Genomic DNA, 15,489 nt, shown 5'->3' with positions numbered 1-15,489 from the left:
GTCCTGGAACTGAAGGGCCTGGAGGATCTGAGAAAGAGTGACCTTCTTGAATTTGTCTTTTCTGAGGAATTTGTTCAATTCTCGCAAGTCCAAGATGGGTCTCAGTCCTCCGTCTTTCGTTGGAAAGAGAAAGTAAGGGGAGTACCAGCCCTTGTTCCTCTCCGCTACAGGTACCGGTTCTATGGCACCTTTCTCTAGCAGATCCCAAATTTCCTGCAAGAGGAGCAGATCTGGAGCTTTCTGAGAGCTGATCCCCGGTGGATGACTCTGAGGTATACGTAGGAAAGGCAGGCAGTAACCTTGGGCAACTGTTTCCAATGCCCAAGCATCTGACGTGATAGCCTGCCATACCGCCAGATGTTGAGTCAACCTGCCTCCTACAGGTGTCCTGTGAGGGAAGTCCTCAGAGTGGTTTTGGGGCGGCTGATGCAGATGCCGATGGTAAAGAGGCACCTGCTGTTGCTGCGGCCTTTGAATATCTAGCCCGTCCACCTCGGGTAGATCTTCTTTGTCCCCTTTGAGCCGGTCGTCCTCTACCTCTTCCGAATGCGGAGTAGAAGCGAAAGGACTTGCCCCTCGCAGAGGTTCCTGTGGGACGAAAAGGAGTCTGACGGATTGCAGCTCCTAGGGATTTTGCTGCTGCTTTTGAAGTTTGCAGTTTCTCTAAACTGCCATCCGCCTTTTTCCCAAACAAAGAAGAGCCATTGAATGGCATGTTCAAGAGCCTGGCTTGCACATCCGGGGCAAAACCCGACTTTCTCAACCAAGCGAATCTCCTGGTTGATGTACTTGCCGCCATTGCTCTGCTGATACTGTCAGCCGAATCAATGCCCGTCTGGAGGGATTCGCACATAGCGTCTTTACCGTCTTGTATAATATTCAGGAACGCATCCCTTTCTTCTCCCGCCGGGATGCAGTCAGCCGCTGTAGAAGCACACTCCCAAAGTGTATGGCTGAACCTAGCAAGGGTGCAAGTAGCATTAACAGATTTTAACGCCATGCTACATGCTGAAAAGACTTTCTTTGCCATAGCATCATATTTTTTATCGTCCCTGTCCTGTGGGATGGTAGGATAAGCCGTCTTGACATCGGTAGAGGATGCTGCCTGTACCACCAGACTTTCTGGGGATGGGTGTTTAGACAAAAACTCTGGGTCTGTAGAAGATACCCTGTACTTTGTAGACAGTTTTTTATTTACTGCTGGTACTACATCTGGGGTTTCCCAGTTTGTCATGATCTTTCTCTGAAGAGCTTTATGAAAAGGCACCACAGGATCATCCTGTGGGCCTTTGTCAAGAATATCCATGAGGTCATCTTGTTGGAAAGATTGTGAAGGTGCAGACCACCCCATGAACTCTGTAATCCTGGCCATTAAGGCTCTGTAGGGGGTTTCAGCATGCTCCCCCGGGTCTGGCTTAGCAAACTCCACCTCAGGGGAAGTGTCTAACCCACTTGCCTCATGTAAAGAATCATGAAGATCCTTTAACCTGCGCTCTTCAGAGGAAAATTCCTCTCTAACTGGGGTTACAGGTCCCTGTAACGCAAATGTGTCTTCCTGTTCAGACAAATCACCCTCTTCTAAAATTGAGGATATAGTTCTCAATTGTTCTGAACTCATAAAGGGAGTAAATCCCATTTCCAAGGCAGAGGGTGCCGAACTTGTCATTATTGGCCTCGAAAACGTCGATGTCGTCGAAGGCTTCGAGCGTGGCGTCGAAAACAGAGGCGGAGGCCTCAAAGACCTCGACAGAATTGGAATTCTACTCGACAATATCGAAGCCATCGACGTCGAGGGCCTGGGGATAGTCACTGGATGTGTGGTAACCGTGACTTTTCTTGGCGTCGACGCCGGTGTCGAAGCTGGCGTCGAGTCGACAGACCCGTGTGTCGAAGGTCCCTTCGACAACGGCGTCGAAGACATCGACCTCGACGTCGACGGAACCTTCGTCGACGGCGTCGACGGAACCTTCGAGGAAGGTTTGGAGGTCATAGTCCTGCTCGAGGGTTCGAGACGCGCTCGAGAGGTTTCTTTCGCCGGGTACTGCGACTCGCGGCGTTTTTGACCTTCGGGTCTTTCGACCAGAGCATCACTCTCGGCAGTCTTCGAGGGGGTCGAGGCCGCTTTCTCGAAGACGCTCATCATATTTTTTCGGAATTCCTCCCATTCAGCCTGGGAACTATGTTTCGTGGGGCAAGGGATTCTTTTTGGCGAAACAGAGGAAGAGGAAGACGGAGAAGGGGATCTTCGACGTCTCCTCCGAGTGCTTCGATCTCGAGGAGTGATGAGACCCACTCCGAGACCTGGAGCGCGAATGGTGACGAGGAGACGAATGTCTCGACTTCGTCGACGAAGAAGAAGCTTTAAAAGTCTTACCTTTCTCCAGCTTCCCCCTACGCTCCTTCAGGGCCTTAGCTGTCATGGACATACAGTCCTGACATTCCGAACAATGGTGTTCAGCTCCCAAACACCACAGACAAATTCTGTGAGGATCGGTCAACGATATCTTTTTTCCACAATCTCGACATTTCTTGAAGCCGGATTGAGGAGTTGTCGGTTCCGACGAGGAAGCCATCGAGTACGGATCGAATATCTCGAGGTAAATAGGATTAATCTGACTAAGAACTGAGCAACGGTATTCCGAGGCACTGAGTAAGCGCGGAAAAACAGAACTGAGCAACGGACGCTGCGCGCGGCCTTTATAGGCAGGATGACGTTGATACAGCGGCTGTCGAAGGACGTCGACTCGGAGGACGTCGACTCGGAGGACGTCGACTCGGAGGACGTCGACGCGCAGCGCCCTCTAGAGAAAAAATTTTCCGAGGCCAGCAGAGCTGGAAGGAGATATCTAAGATGAGGAATACGTCGGAGGACACAATCCCTTCGAAGGGGAGTATCCTAATCATTCCTGCTTGTTGGATTGTGGTGGATAGGGCGAGGATATTTATGGTGGTACTGGAGTTGTTCCGGAATCCTGATAAAGAATGACATTGAAATGTTCGGACCAGTCCTCAAGCTCTTTAAGGACAACTCGGGCAAACGTTTTTGTAGAAACATTCTGCATGGCAAGTAAGCAAGCATTTTTTGGGCTGTTCAACCAATACCTAGCACTCCTGGCCCACTGCATAGCTGCTCTTTGCCTCAACTTTCAGTGCTACGCGGATGACACTCAGCTCATCTTCAGGCTACCCTCGGCCTCCTCCTCTACTTCCCTCATCTGACTGTCTGCTATGCAGGAGTGGTGTGCCGCCAATGACCTCAGCCTTAACGCCAGTAAGACTGAGATTCTCCTCATCGGCACACCCGCTCCCTCCTTTCCTGTAGCTCTCTGGCCGGCCTCATGGCCCCCTTTCTGCTCCCACCTGCACGGCTAAAAATCTCTGCGTCATCTTCGACTCTACACTCTCCTTCTCTCCTCACATCTGACGTCTCTAAGAAGTCACACTACCATCTGCACCTCCTCAGAGGTATTCTTCCTTTCCTCTCCTTCCCCCAGAAGCTCACTGTCTCCAGAGCTCTGTTTCTCTCCAGGATGGACTATTGCAACAGCCTCTTTCTAAATCTGCCTGCTTCTACTCTCCGCCCTCTGCAACTTATCCAGAACAGGACTGTAAGACTTGTCCTTGGCCTCAAGCCCAGGGATCGTATCTCTCCAGGGCTGAAATCTCTGCACTGGCTCCCAGTGGCTGCAAGGATTAAGTTCAAAACCCTCTGCATCGTCCACAGGCCTTCTGGAGCCTGGGGCCTCAATACCTTCAACTCTCTCTTCCTAAATACCTTCCTTCTTGAGCTCTTTGCTCATCTGCCTCCAATTCCTTCAGGGTCAGTCGCTTCTCCAAGCAACAAGTTGGAGGTAGATCTCTCTTCGGCTGGGGCCTCCCTCTGGAACAGCCTCCCTGAAACTTGAGGAGAGTCATCTTCGGTTCCGTAAGCACCTCAAAACCTCTCTTTGCGTCTGCTTTTTCTCCCTCTCCCTTGCCGATTTCCTGGCTGACACTGAAACTGCACTGGTTACCTGGCCACCCTCTGATCTCGGGCCCAGGTCCACTCCCCCGCCAGTGGAACTCCTGCACTGCCTTCCTGGCAACCCCCCACACTTGGTGACTGTTTTCTGTATCCCTACGGTCCCACTTCCAGCACTTGACACCGGACGTCTGCACTTCGCCTTTCACTTGCCACCTGCTGCCCATACTTTTACTTACTGTATATTATAATCTTAACCCATGTACTGCACGGTCCTCTTCCCCCCTTCCCCCCGCACTACTCCTTCCCATGCACTTGCACGATCCGAATGACACTTGGGCTAGTAGGATCGCCATCTCTTCCCCCTGTTCCCCCTCCCTTGCCTCGTCGCACCTTTAAACACTTGTGTATAGGCACGTTATAAATGCCATATCATATCATTATCATGGATGCCCTTTTTTAGGACCGGAACAATTATGCTGTCTCGCCAGGAAGCAGGAATATGCTGCAAATTCTCAATACAACAGAAGAGCCAGTGTAGAGCGTGCAACAAGACAAAGGGTTCCGACTTCATTGTGCTGCAGATCCCGCTGGGAGCGGGACTCCTACTTATTGGCTCCAATTATCCCAAAAATATCATTGTGGCCAAGGGCATAAGACCAGTTCTCCAAGGAGGCTGTCAAGTCAGAGACTTCTAAAGGACCTGTTGAATATACTAGATCCAACTTGGATATGCCATTTATATCTCTGGAAGTCAAGTCCCTGCAGTTTATAATCTTACAGAATCCTTTGATGTTATTGAAAAGTGATGCCTGTACTACATCTTGCCAGCAAAGACAATGAGTAACATAACTGTAATTCTTCAGCCATTTGCGGTGGTTGTGTTTCACAATATTTACCTTATGACTGTGTGCTACCGACTGATACAAATGTAGCGATAGCCTGAAGTTCTCCCCTCAGCTTACTCTTTCTATTCCTCATCTCCTTGTCGTAACAGTGCCGATGAGGATTCCTAAAACCAAGGCCTAACCTACATATGGAAGAAGTGGTCATCAGGGAACACTAATAATTTCAATGGACATTTCAAACAGAGAAATGACTAAAGAGGCACTCCCACCAGTGAGTGCACAAAGGTACCAAAAGTATCTTGTGCAACCGTCAGTGCCTTGGCCATGTTCCGGTCACACTCCGTGATAGGATTCATGCCAGAGAACACTGAAGTAACCATCGTTTCTCGGACCCCGAGCCGAGGCCTGCAAATTCAGGTGCACTAAAATAGGAAAATGGTCACTCTCTGGGCACTGGCATACACACATGTCCACCACAATGGTGGGTGGATTGGCAACAAACATGTAGTCCAGTGTACTGCTACCTCAGTTTACCAATCAGGTGAACTTTGGTTGGTTATCAGAGTGGCAAGCATCGTTTATCACAGAAAATCCATATATAGACAAACGGGAACAACTCGTCCACCATCGATGAGAACTAGAAGGTCCACCATTTTGCATAGAGGTCTCAATGCCAAATAATTCAACCTCGGAAGACATGCAGTATATTGGAATCATTGCGTTGAAATTCACAGTAGGATCGGATCCCCATGATTCATGTCACTTTAAAAGCCCCCCCATTGCGCTAAGCAGAATGGAGACGCTCCCTTCATAGTGGAGGGGTGGGTATGTGGGGGTGGCGGGGGGGGGGCTATAAGTTTATAAAAAGTAAAAGTAACTCCCAGGGACATGTTGAAACAGATTGCTGGGGAAAAGTCACTTTGCCCATTAAAATGGGCACTGAGGATGTAGGAACTTTCACAAGCCCCATAGGGTTCTGTACCCCCAAAGAGAGCCCCCCCCCCCCTTGGGGCAGCCTCTGGGGTCCTGCTCCGCCTCATGAGTTATGAAGTTCCATCCATCAACCACGAGGAGATTCGTTAATCAACTCTCCTGGAGAATGATATTACTGAACCCATCTACATGTACTAATAACCTGTCCCAGTGGAATAAGTGACATTGCCCCAGTGTATTCCAGCTCAACAACAAAATCGGTTGACTGGAACCATTAGGAATGAAGAACCCCCTCAACTCAACCAGAGTTGCTAACCATGCCCAGTGAGGCTCAACACCCCGGGTCCTCTGCTCAGTATCAGCATCAACAGAGCACTTGCCTATTATTTGCGTCAAAGATAAGGTAGAGCTAAGGGGTCTGATGTTGAGCCCTGCTGGCAGCATCTCAAAACGGCATTGTGACTTTCATATATCCCACCCCAAGCTGGACCCGAATATTTGTGCCCATTTAAGTTTACAAGTTCAATCATTGAACATTCATATTACAATTTGTAAATTGCCAAACGATGTTCCAAAATATAGAAAAGAATATCTTCAGTTTAGAAATGAATGAGAGGTAGCTTGATTAGTATTCTCACATATGTCCAGAATCCTAATATCACTGCTGTTAATATAACGGAGGGGGAACACTGTGTATAGTAGATCAAGAGGTGTGAACGATTTAAGTAGAGGCTAATACCCTTGCCAAATAGGGTTTGGACCTGCAAAACATGGACAGTGTTGGATGGTACTGTTGCAGCATTGACTGACGCAGCAGCAAGGGTATTAAGATCCTTACGGCCCAAATCCACCTAGGTTGTTATATTGTTCATGGATCGGTTAGCTTCTCCTTGATCAGTGGCCAATTTGGATGAAATAAGGGCTTCAAGATTATAAAATGGGACCTCAGCAGTCACTGTTGTTCCATTAGGTGTATCTAGGTTCTGTATCGTCCCCCGGATTGTTTCCTAAAGTCAGGTGCCCTTGTTCTTTTTTTACAGACTGACACTTATTCTGATCTTTGGGTAAACTATTCAGCTTATGTTGGACTTTTGCTCCACCAAGGGATTTTTCCCCAGCACTCTAGACCTCCAGTATGATTGTTGTTTCACAATTTGAAAAGTGTGAGGACTTAAAGGAACTTTTGCTATGCTCCCCACACTCAGGACCAACTGTAGAGGGACTGCGCTCTGACTATGTGGTTTTATCCCTTAGATCCGTGTTTTCCTTTTTTTTTATCAGACAAATTCTCGTACATAACAGCCTGTTTCACTGCCTTCTTTCTTTTCAGTTGGTACCAGGTGATAGAATGTAACGTAGAGGCCACTGTGGCTTTTGAGCTAGGCGCGCCAACTTGTTTGCCGTCGTTCTTTTGAACTTCAGCTTGAAGTGAGTTGAAGAATGTATCATTTTTTTGCTGGTGGCATCCAAGCCTCTAGCCAAGGGTTAAGAGGCCGCCAAATACTCATTTAGTGTGTGTGCAATCTTGTCAAACATACTACTTAATACATCCAGTTAAGGAGGAGTGGCATTACATTCGGAGGGCAGCTGCATAATGTAAGGAAGGCATGGTATCAAGGATAGACAGACACGTGATCACAATTCAAGGGTGTTTATAAACTGTAAAGGTAGGTTGGAAAAACGCCTAAACTAAATCTAAGATGTCAGCAAGCTTCGACCATCAAATAATAAGGCAGTCCTAGTGGTGGTGTGTCAAATAAAAGGCCCTAAACTAAGAAAAACCTATTGCCAATCCTTACGCTAAATTCAAAAAGAAGTGTGGGATAATGTTCTTAAGAAAGAACGAAGTGTTCATAAATAAGTTAGGCTGCAGTACTTGAGGTCTACCTTCCCCCACGTTTTCAGCATGGGACAAGGTGGGACTTTGGACCACAGCACACGCTCGAGCTTTCTCAGCACGAGCTTAACAGTTCCGCTTTCAGCAATCGGGTCACTCAGTGGTTAAGTCAATTTTCTATCCAAAAAAAGGCTCTTGTTAATGTGGGCCTGATGTATTCAAATAATAAATAAAGAGTTCCTTTTCACAAAGACATCGGGTGATGTCTTTCACCTCTGGATCTCTCCTTTACGGGTGCAGATCCCTAGAAAATTCTCATCAATATCAGGAGCTTCAGACATTTCCTCTCCTGCTTCAGAGGATCCAATAGTTCAAATAATCAAACAAAATGTTCTTTAGTGATACCAGAACCTACGATTGTTATGCCTCCTGCTTTCGAGGCTCTGTCAGCTTCACAGTATCAAAACAAAAAGTTCAACAAAAAGCTCTCTGTATTTGGGTAATAGTTCCTTCACCCCAAGGTTCCCCCTCTTCCGGGCTCAGACCCCTCTCAAATATCACTTCTCTTTATCGGGTTTCCCTGTCTTTCATTCAGTCAAAAGGATTTTCCTTCTTGGATTTTGATGTATTTTGCTTTGTTGTACTCACAGGTAGGTGGGTGTTGGCTTTCCTCCTCGAATCTCCCTCTTCTGGGGTCAGATCCGACTCGACTGTCCGCCTCCCTCGATCAGGTTCACTGTGGCTGTCAATAAAACGTATCTGGTGACTTTCGTAAAATGTCTTTGTACAGTTCACTGTGGACATGCCTCTGATGGGTTCACTCTTGTCAACACACTATTTCGGGACTTCGACTTCGCACCTCTTTGTCAGCATCCCTAGTTTGGATTGGAATCACACTTGCCAATCTCTCAATTTCACAAATCTTAGTGTCTTTCCAAACAATTCAATGTTGATCACCCTTTGCCGGGTACACTGTAGTGAACACAAACTTCCTTTTACTTTCTTTCGATGTGGGATTCACGTCCCTTATTCACGTCAAAGACTTTCAACTGTACAGAACATTTTACTAGATCCACATATTACCACTTTGACCCTCTTCTCGCCTTTCATAAGGCCTTCTGGTAATAGTTTCAGTCGGATAATCGCACAGTCTCTCCAGCGAGAACCCACATGGTGCCTGGCTCATCTGCAGCTGGCTTTCCCCTTTTCTGATCAATCACTCTTTATACTTTTAACGTTCAATTAGCCGTTCGCTAGTTTTCGTTCAACACAGTTTGGTTTCTTGTTGACTCTCTTGACTCACCGGCTGTGATGAACCGCTTGGCTTTCTTCCTCGTTGGAGTCAAGGTTCGTACCACGGATACAAGCGTCTCTCCCCGGCTTGGTTATCAGCGGAGGAGCGTCTCGTGTACAATTGACATCTACTCCAATACACACTGGCTATTGTTCTTGGTCTTACGATTACTTCTGCAGAGGTTTCACAGGCCTTGGTCGGAAAGAGCAAAATCGCTTCTCTCCTCGTCAACCTCTCAGTAAGCACAGTCTTTCTCCTCTTGAACTGCTGTACCTGGATAGCTGTCTAGCTGTGTGGTCTGCCTTGCTCGTAGTGTGCTCTCGTGTTCCATCTTTTATCACTGTGGGGAAGGGAAAGGGCTGTCGGGTGTGTGTGCACGATTCAGGTCATCTGCCTGACACTTGTGTTGGGACACGTCAGGTAAATGGCTATGGTGTTTGTCAACTTTCATGATATGTGAAAGTGTTCCTATTGAAAGAGGTGGGTGGGGGGATTGTAGGGTTTGTGAAATAAGAAGGGGGGGGTTGAGGGAATAGTAGAATTTTGTCAAGGTAGAGGTGTTCGCGAATGAATTGTAAGAGGGACGTAGGGAAGAATGATAGGGAGTTTTCAGGTAAGAAACAGGACAACAGGGAATCTGGGAGCGATGCTTTCTGAAGGCAACTGGGATTGAGATCCTAGGGAATTTGTTATAGATAGATGGGTCATTAGTTTTGGGCAAGGGAGATTCCATGTGAGGAAGGAAGGCAGATGTGGTACAGCCTACAAAAACCTCATTGACTCAGTCATCCTCACCACCTTCTCCGGTATAATACTGCATCACACCTGGGGCATTTTCCTGAGCACACCCCCGGGCTCCTCTACCCAGGTGATTCCCCTCTCGCTCGTCCACCCCAAGGGTTGTGATCTGAGCGTCAGCCCTTTTCTGGCCACCTAAATAATAGATTCTTGAGGTCTATTTGGGAGAATACCCTCAGGTTTCTCACGATAAGCAGGGTTTCTAGGATAGAAATCATGGCTGGTGATGAGTTACTGGCTTCAAGATCTTGTGTGTAATAACTTACTCTACTAACTCTCCAGCCACAGCAGACGTGTCAGGCATGAGAAATTCAGGAAAAGAATGCAAGGATGCCCGTTTCAGATTACTAGGGCCAATACCGCTGCCCTCCAAGGAAGTCTTGTCCCCATACAATTCTGTATGCAGAAGATCCAAAGCATCCATTGTTGGTAGCAGCACTCGCCCTTGGGAAACTGGGTTGATTGGACATTGCATCAGTGGCACGCAAGATTTGGGAGAGCTAAAAATTACCTCTGTGTATTGAGACACATTTGGATTTAAATGATTTAACAACTGTTAAAATAGTCTTCGATCCTAAACAGAAGACGGAGACCATGAGTTCTCCTGCTAGATAAGAACAGATCGATTATCGCTTTTTTGCTTGTAGGTCCCTGAACCAGATAGTCAGTCAGTGATTTTCTTGTCGATCTTGTTTGCCCCCATTGTATCAGCGAGGATCACTGTTATTGTGGGCAGCGCATGAGGATTGACTCAGGCCCTTTAGGATTTTGTTATGATCATCAGTGGAGGGGAATCCTTTTGACCCCATAGTAATGACACCTTCATGAAGAAGCAAGATTATGCAGAACCTCTGTATTGGCCTCTCTCCCCGCCCCCAACCGGCGTTGCGTCTTGGAACAAGACGGAGGCCCGTGAAAGACTAGTCCAGTGGAGAACCCTGCCTACCGCTGCGTGTTGGTACAAGTGACATCGTTTGGGTGCACGGCAGTTTGGCATGGTTTTGATGAACTTCAGATTTCAAAGTTTTCAAAGTGTAAAACAATCAAGCAGCAAGATAAACACTTAAAGACGACCACTAATCGTGCCTCGGCAGCAGGCTCAGAGCTCATCAGCCCTTACGTCCTGCACCAAAACTATCTGCTCACCCCCATCATTCATATGTATGTCTCTCAATACGTAAAAGTGGGATGTAGGTTATTTCTCATCCGGGTTTGGTCTTGACACATTTTGTTAACCAACTCAGTATAGTCACCTCTGTAAAAAAATAGGGTGTTTAAAATGTAAACATGGTTTAGCCATGAAACACTAGGATTTACTCAATTTCCAGAAAGGCTATATATAAGAGAACAGAGCTCACATGTGTAGAGAATATAACATTCATGAGTCGTCATCTCTAACAGAGCTAAGACAGGGTGGAAAACACTTCCCAAAATATTGGTATGTTTTGCACCATGTTCTTTGAAATACGTTTTCTTCCTTAAATATATCCGAAAGGTATTTTTGTCCCCACCCTCCCACCTAATCTTTACATAGTCCGACCTGCAAAAAATCCAAGTTACACTCATTTGGAAACGACCATATTAGGAACATTCAAATATCTAGGACTTGGAATCGTCTTAACCTGATATTATGCATTCTTATTCAGAGTGAAATCGATTTGAACGTGCTGCTGCTAATTTAACCCGGCGGGAGCCCATGGAAGTGGCGCTATATTTATTGGCGTATTTAAACCAAGTAGCAACAAAACAGTTACTAAGACAATAGACCTAGTTTATTGCAGTTGCCATTTTGTTGGTAGGTTCTTATATCGATTGTATGCTTTCAGGTAATATTGTGCCATTTGATTACGTAGTTCAGACCATTTGCCAAACTCTAGCTGGAAAAATTATTTTTCTCTTAAAAAGTCTACCTTGAATGTCATTCTCTTTGGAACCCACAACATGAGAGAAAGATCAGTGACTAAATCCGAGAATTCGTCCCCACTCCTCAAGGGGGAGCCAACTCCTTTGGGACTATGGATTTGAGCCCACTAAACATACCACCTAGGGTTCAGAGTACACAGTAACTCACTGGGGGCAAGTCCACCCCCACTCTGACAGGAAATCACCTAGAACGGTTATCTGCAACCCTCGCTATTCTCAGGATCCCAATAGTTGTGTGGGTTATAGTGGACATACTTTGTGCGATAATATGGAGCTTCTTGTGGGAATATTTGCCGTGACTTCTGGAGCACTGGCACGACGCACCCACTTTCAGAGCGCAGGCTAAAGGACCAATACCACCTGGGGGAGAGCAAGCAGCCAGCGGAGCCAGAGTAAGAAAAAAACTCCTCCAAGGACATTTGCAGGATGCAAGTGAGCATGCATCAGGGGAGGTCAGAAGGTTCATAGCAGAGCCCCTGGAAGTTACCATTTTGTTAGCTATACTCAGAAATCTTAAATGTGCTGCTTTTAAGCGAAGGAACACTTTCATTATAAGGATCCAGCTCCTTACTTGTAAATCTTGTTCTCTAGCATGGGTCTTCTAACATGGATCCATATGTGCATGAATATTCCCAGTCAGGCAGGGAAATCTCAGTAACAACTGTATAGCTTTAAGCGAAAAAACAGCTTGTTGCTTGAGGAGCCTATTGCTATCACTTTGGGTCATACAGCCCCAGCAAATGGCATCTGTCCTTACCTCCACCTGTGGTGGACATCTTCAGATTTGGTAACGCATGTAACCCTGCAACAGGCTCACCTCATACAAACAGGTTGCAAAGCACCGCTTGTCCAGCGCAAGACTCCTACCACGTAGCTGCCCTGCAGATATCCAGCAGGGGCACACCAGAGGAATGCTGTTGATCCAATGGCTCTGGAGTGGGCTCTTGGCTGGACTGGCAATGGTCTGTTGGGCAGCTGGTGGTAATGCATTATACGACACGAGAGACACCTGGAGATGGAAGCCTTGGGCCGGGTCTTCCCATGACCAACTGGTCCAAAATTTATGAAACGTTGAGAAATCTTTTGAAAATCCTTTGTGCGTGCAACATATAACGTAATGGCACGTGCAGCATCCAGGGAATGCAAAGAACTTTCAGCAGGTGAAGAAGGGTTTGCAAAGAAAGCCGATAGACCAAAACGCTTCTTTAAGTGAAAATCTGACGGACCTTTGGCATGAAGGAAGGATGAGTTGATCGAAGCACTTTAGCCTAGTGGAACAACAAATATGGAAGCTTACGTCAAAGCCAGTATTTCCCCAACCAACATGGCAAAGGTGATCGCCACCAGGAAGGAGGTCTTCAAAGAAACTTCAAGGAGGCACAATACATAGTTTCAAACGGGCCGACTATCAGTTTCAACATCATCACCTTCAGTTCCCACACAAGGGCGGGAGCATTCATCGGAGGGAATGTGCTTAAGAGGCCCCTGAGGAACTACTTACCGAACCGGAGTAAATACAGGGAGAGCTTGCCCGCAGCAAGAGTATACCGGTGTATGGCAGCCTGGTGTACCTTAATAGATGCATGGGCAAGGCCTGACTTGGCTAGCGGGAGAAAGTAAGGAAGAAGCGGAGGCGTTACGCATTGCTGAGAATTCTTCTGGGACTGGCATCACACTGTAAAGCAGTTCCACTTGTGTTTGTAGCAGGCAAGTGTGGATGGAGCCCTGGTCTTGGCTAGAATGTCCTTGTATTCCAAAGGCAGAGAGTAGTGTCCAAATTCTAGGGCTGCAGGAGCCAGGCTACCAGATTTGGATGCTGGGTCATGGTGCATGATTGACCCTCCCTCTCAGGAGAGTAGATCTGGAAGCGGAGGCAGTTTGATGGCAGGAACCACCGATAGATGGAGAAGATCTGCGTACCAGATCCGCCTGGGCCATGTCGGTGCTGAGAGGACCATCTGGCAATGACCTCTTCTGAGTGTGTTCATCACTCATAGCAACAGATGAATGGACAGGAAAGCGTACAGGAAGAGCCCTCCAAAAGAGAATAAGAAGGTGTCCATTAGACTCCTGGATTGAGGTTACCTGCTGGCAAACACTTGGCACTTGGTGTTGGCCGCTGTCTCAAAGGTCGATCTGAGGGCGACCACACTCTCAGAATAGACTATACACTGCACTTGCTGGAGCTCTCACTTGTGGCAGGACCGAAGCTCTCTGCTGAGAGAAACCACAATGGTGTTTTGAAGACCTGCTAGATTAAATGGTATGAGAAACGTCAGTTGAGCAATGGCCCAGTGCAAGAGCTTCTGCGCCTACAGAGAGGGAAGGGGCGTGTCCCGCCCCGCTTCCGGATGTAAAACATTGTGGTGGGTTTGTCTGTCAAGTCTCGTACAACCTTCTCCTGGAGCTAAAAAGTTTTGAGAACCTAGAAGACAGCACGTAGTTGCAGGACGCAGATGTGCAAATCCTTCTCCGGCGGGAGCCAGAGGCCTCTACCATAGGATTGGCCCATGCGCCCCAACCTTCCAGGCGTCAATTGTGACCATCTCCTGATATGCAGCAATCTGAAAGGCAGCACCCTACGAAAGATGAGGGGGAACGGACCACCAGTGCAGGGGCTAACGGAATGCCCGATTGAGAACGAGTGGATGCTGCAGTTGTAGTGATGTGTTTTCTAGCATCATCCAACATATTCCCCTACTGATCCGGCGGGAACCAACAAGACTGGTTTGCAGACCTCTTGCTTGCTGAAGAGGACAGTCTGCATGGGATGGGTCCTGGGGCATTTGGGTGCAGCATCCAGCGCCCTGTACTTCTTTTCCATACACTCCTTCTTGGGAGGAGTAGAGTAGGTGGTTTCGCATCACCACCAGGCCATCTTCCCAGACGTTGCCCAGTAGGGAAACAGACTGCATTCTTCCTGGAGGAGTCACGACAATGTAAAGAAAACCTTCCTTTTTTTCTCCCGGGGAGATCATGGCTTGAAAATAATCAATCACATCCGGAGGAGTCTCTCCGGTCGGCAAGTCTGCGTCCGGAAGCTCTGTCTGGAAGCTCAGCATACAGGTGGACGTAGTTGTACTCATCCATTTCCCCCCCCCCCACCCCGAGAACCATACGTGGCCAGGATGGTGTCAGCATTTGTATCCGCGCCTGTAACATCATGCTCCCTCAAGATAATGGAGATGGGAGGTGTGGAACAGGCGGCTGCTGAGGAACAGCAGGAGCTAGATGGGGTGGCATCTGTCAGGGCTGTGAGGTCTTGAAGATATTTTGCTGGCAATGGGCTGGGACCCCACTGGAGTGATGGGAAGCACAGGTGGAAGACACTGCTGAATTTCAGACAGCAAAGAATGGAAAGTGGTCAAAATGTCCTTGACACATAGCTGGGGGCTGTTGGTGCCAGTATTGGGACATGAGGCCAAGGGCTAACAGGGTGAGGTGGCTACGTATCTTGCGACAGTGGTAGCGGATCAGGGACGCCATGGCCACCTTCTGGGTACGAAAGAACACCCTCCGGGAAGTCGCCATCTGACAGAGTGGATGCCTGAACCAACAGAACCGGGAGTGACACCGTAGGAGGTCTCACTGGAGACCCAGTGCAGCGCAGACATGGTAGGTCTAGGTAAAATAGAGAACTACCAGCAACTCTTTACCCAATATGGATACCCTAGGTAAGGAGTCGATCACCAAGACTCCTGATGATGCAAACGTGGGCAGTGCAGCCCCAGCTGCAGGCTGACAGTCCTTGGAGTTAGGGTTACATTGGAAGCAGCTGCAGTCACTGGAGATGGTAACTGTTGTAGACAACGCCACGAAAATTGGAACAGCCAGTCTAGTGGGCAATGTCATCGATGGGGTCTTCGTGGACAAAGTAGACTATGGTTTGACCATT

At 47.8% G+C, this 15,489-nt stretch overlaps 1 protein-coding gene across 7 annotated transcripts in view; it reads right to left on the bottom strand.

The window, feature by feature from the left end:
- The window catches only part of ANKRD11 (ankyrin repeat domain containing 11), a 1,995,649-nt gene that overhangs the window by 1,077,450 nt on the left and 902,710 nt on the right, over positions 1–15,489 (bottom strand). The gene's annotated exons all lie outside the window — the stretch shown is intronic.

The sequence above is a fragment of the Ambystoma mexicanum genome, chromosome 1q, assembly GCF_040938575.1.
Source record: "Ambystoma mexicanum isolate Mex_15411 chromosome 1q, UKY_AmexF1_1, whole genome shotgun sequence".
Lineage (NCBI taxonomy): Eukaryota > Metazoa > Chordata > Amphibia > Caudata > Ambystomatidae > Ambystoma > Ambystoma mexicanum.
The sequence above is the reverse complement of the archived record's forward strand: the minus strand, read 5'-3'. Positions and strand labels throughout refer to the sequence as shown.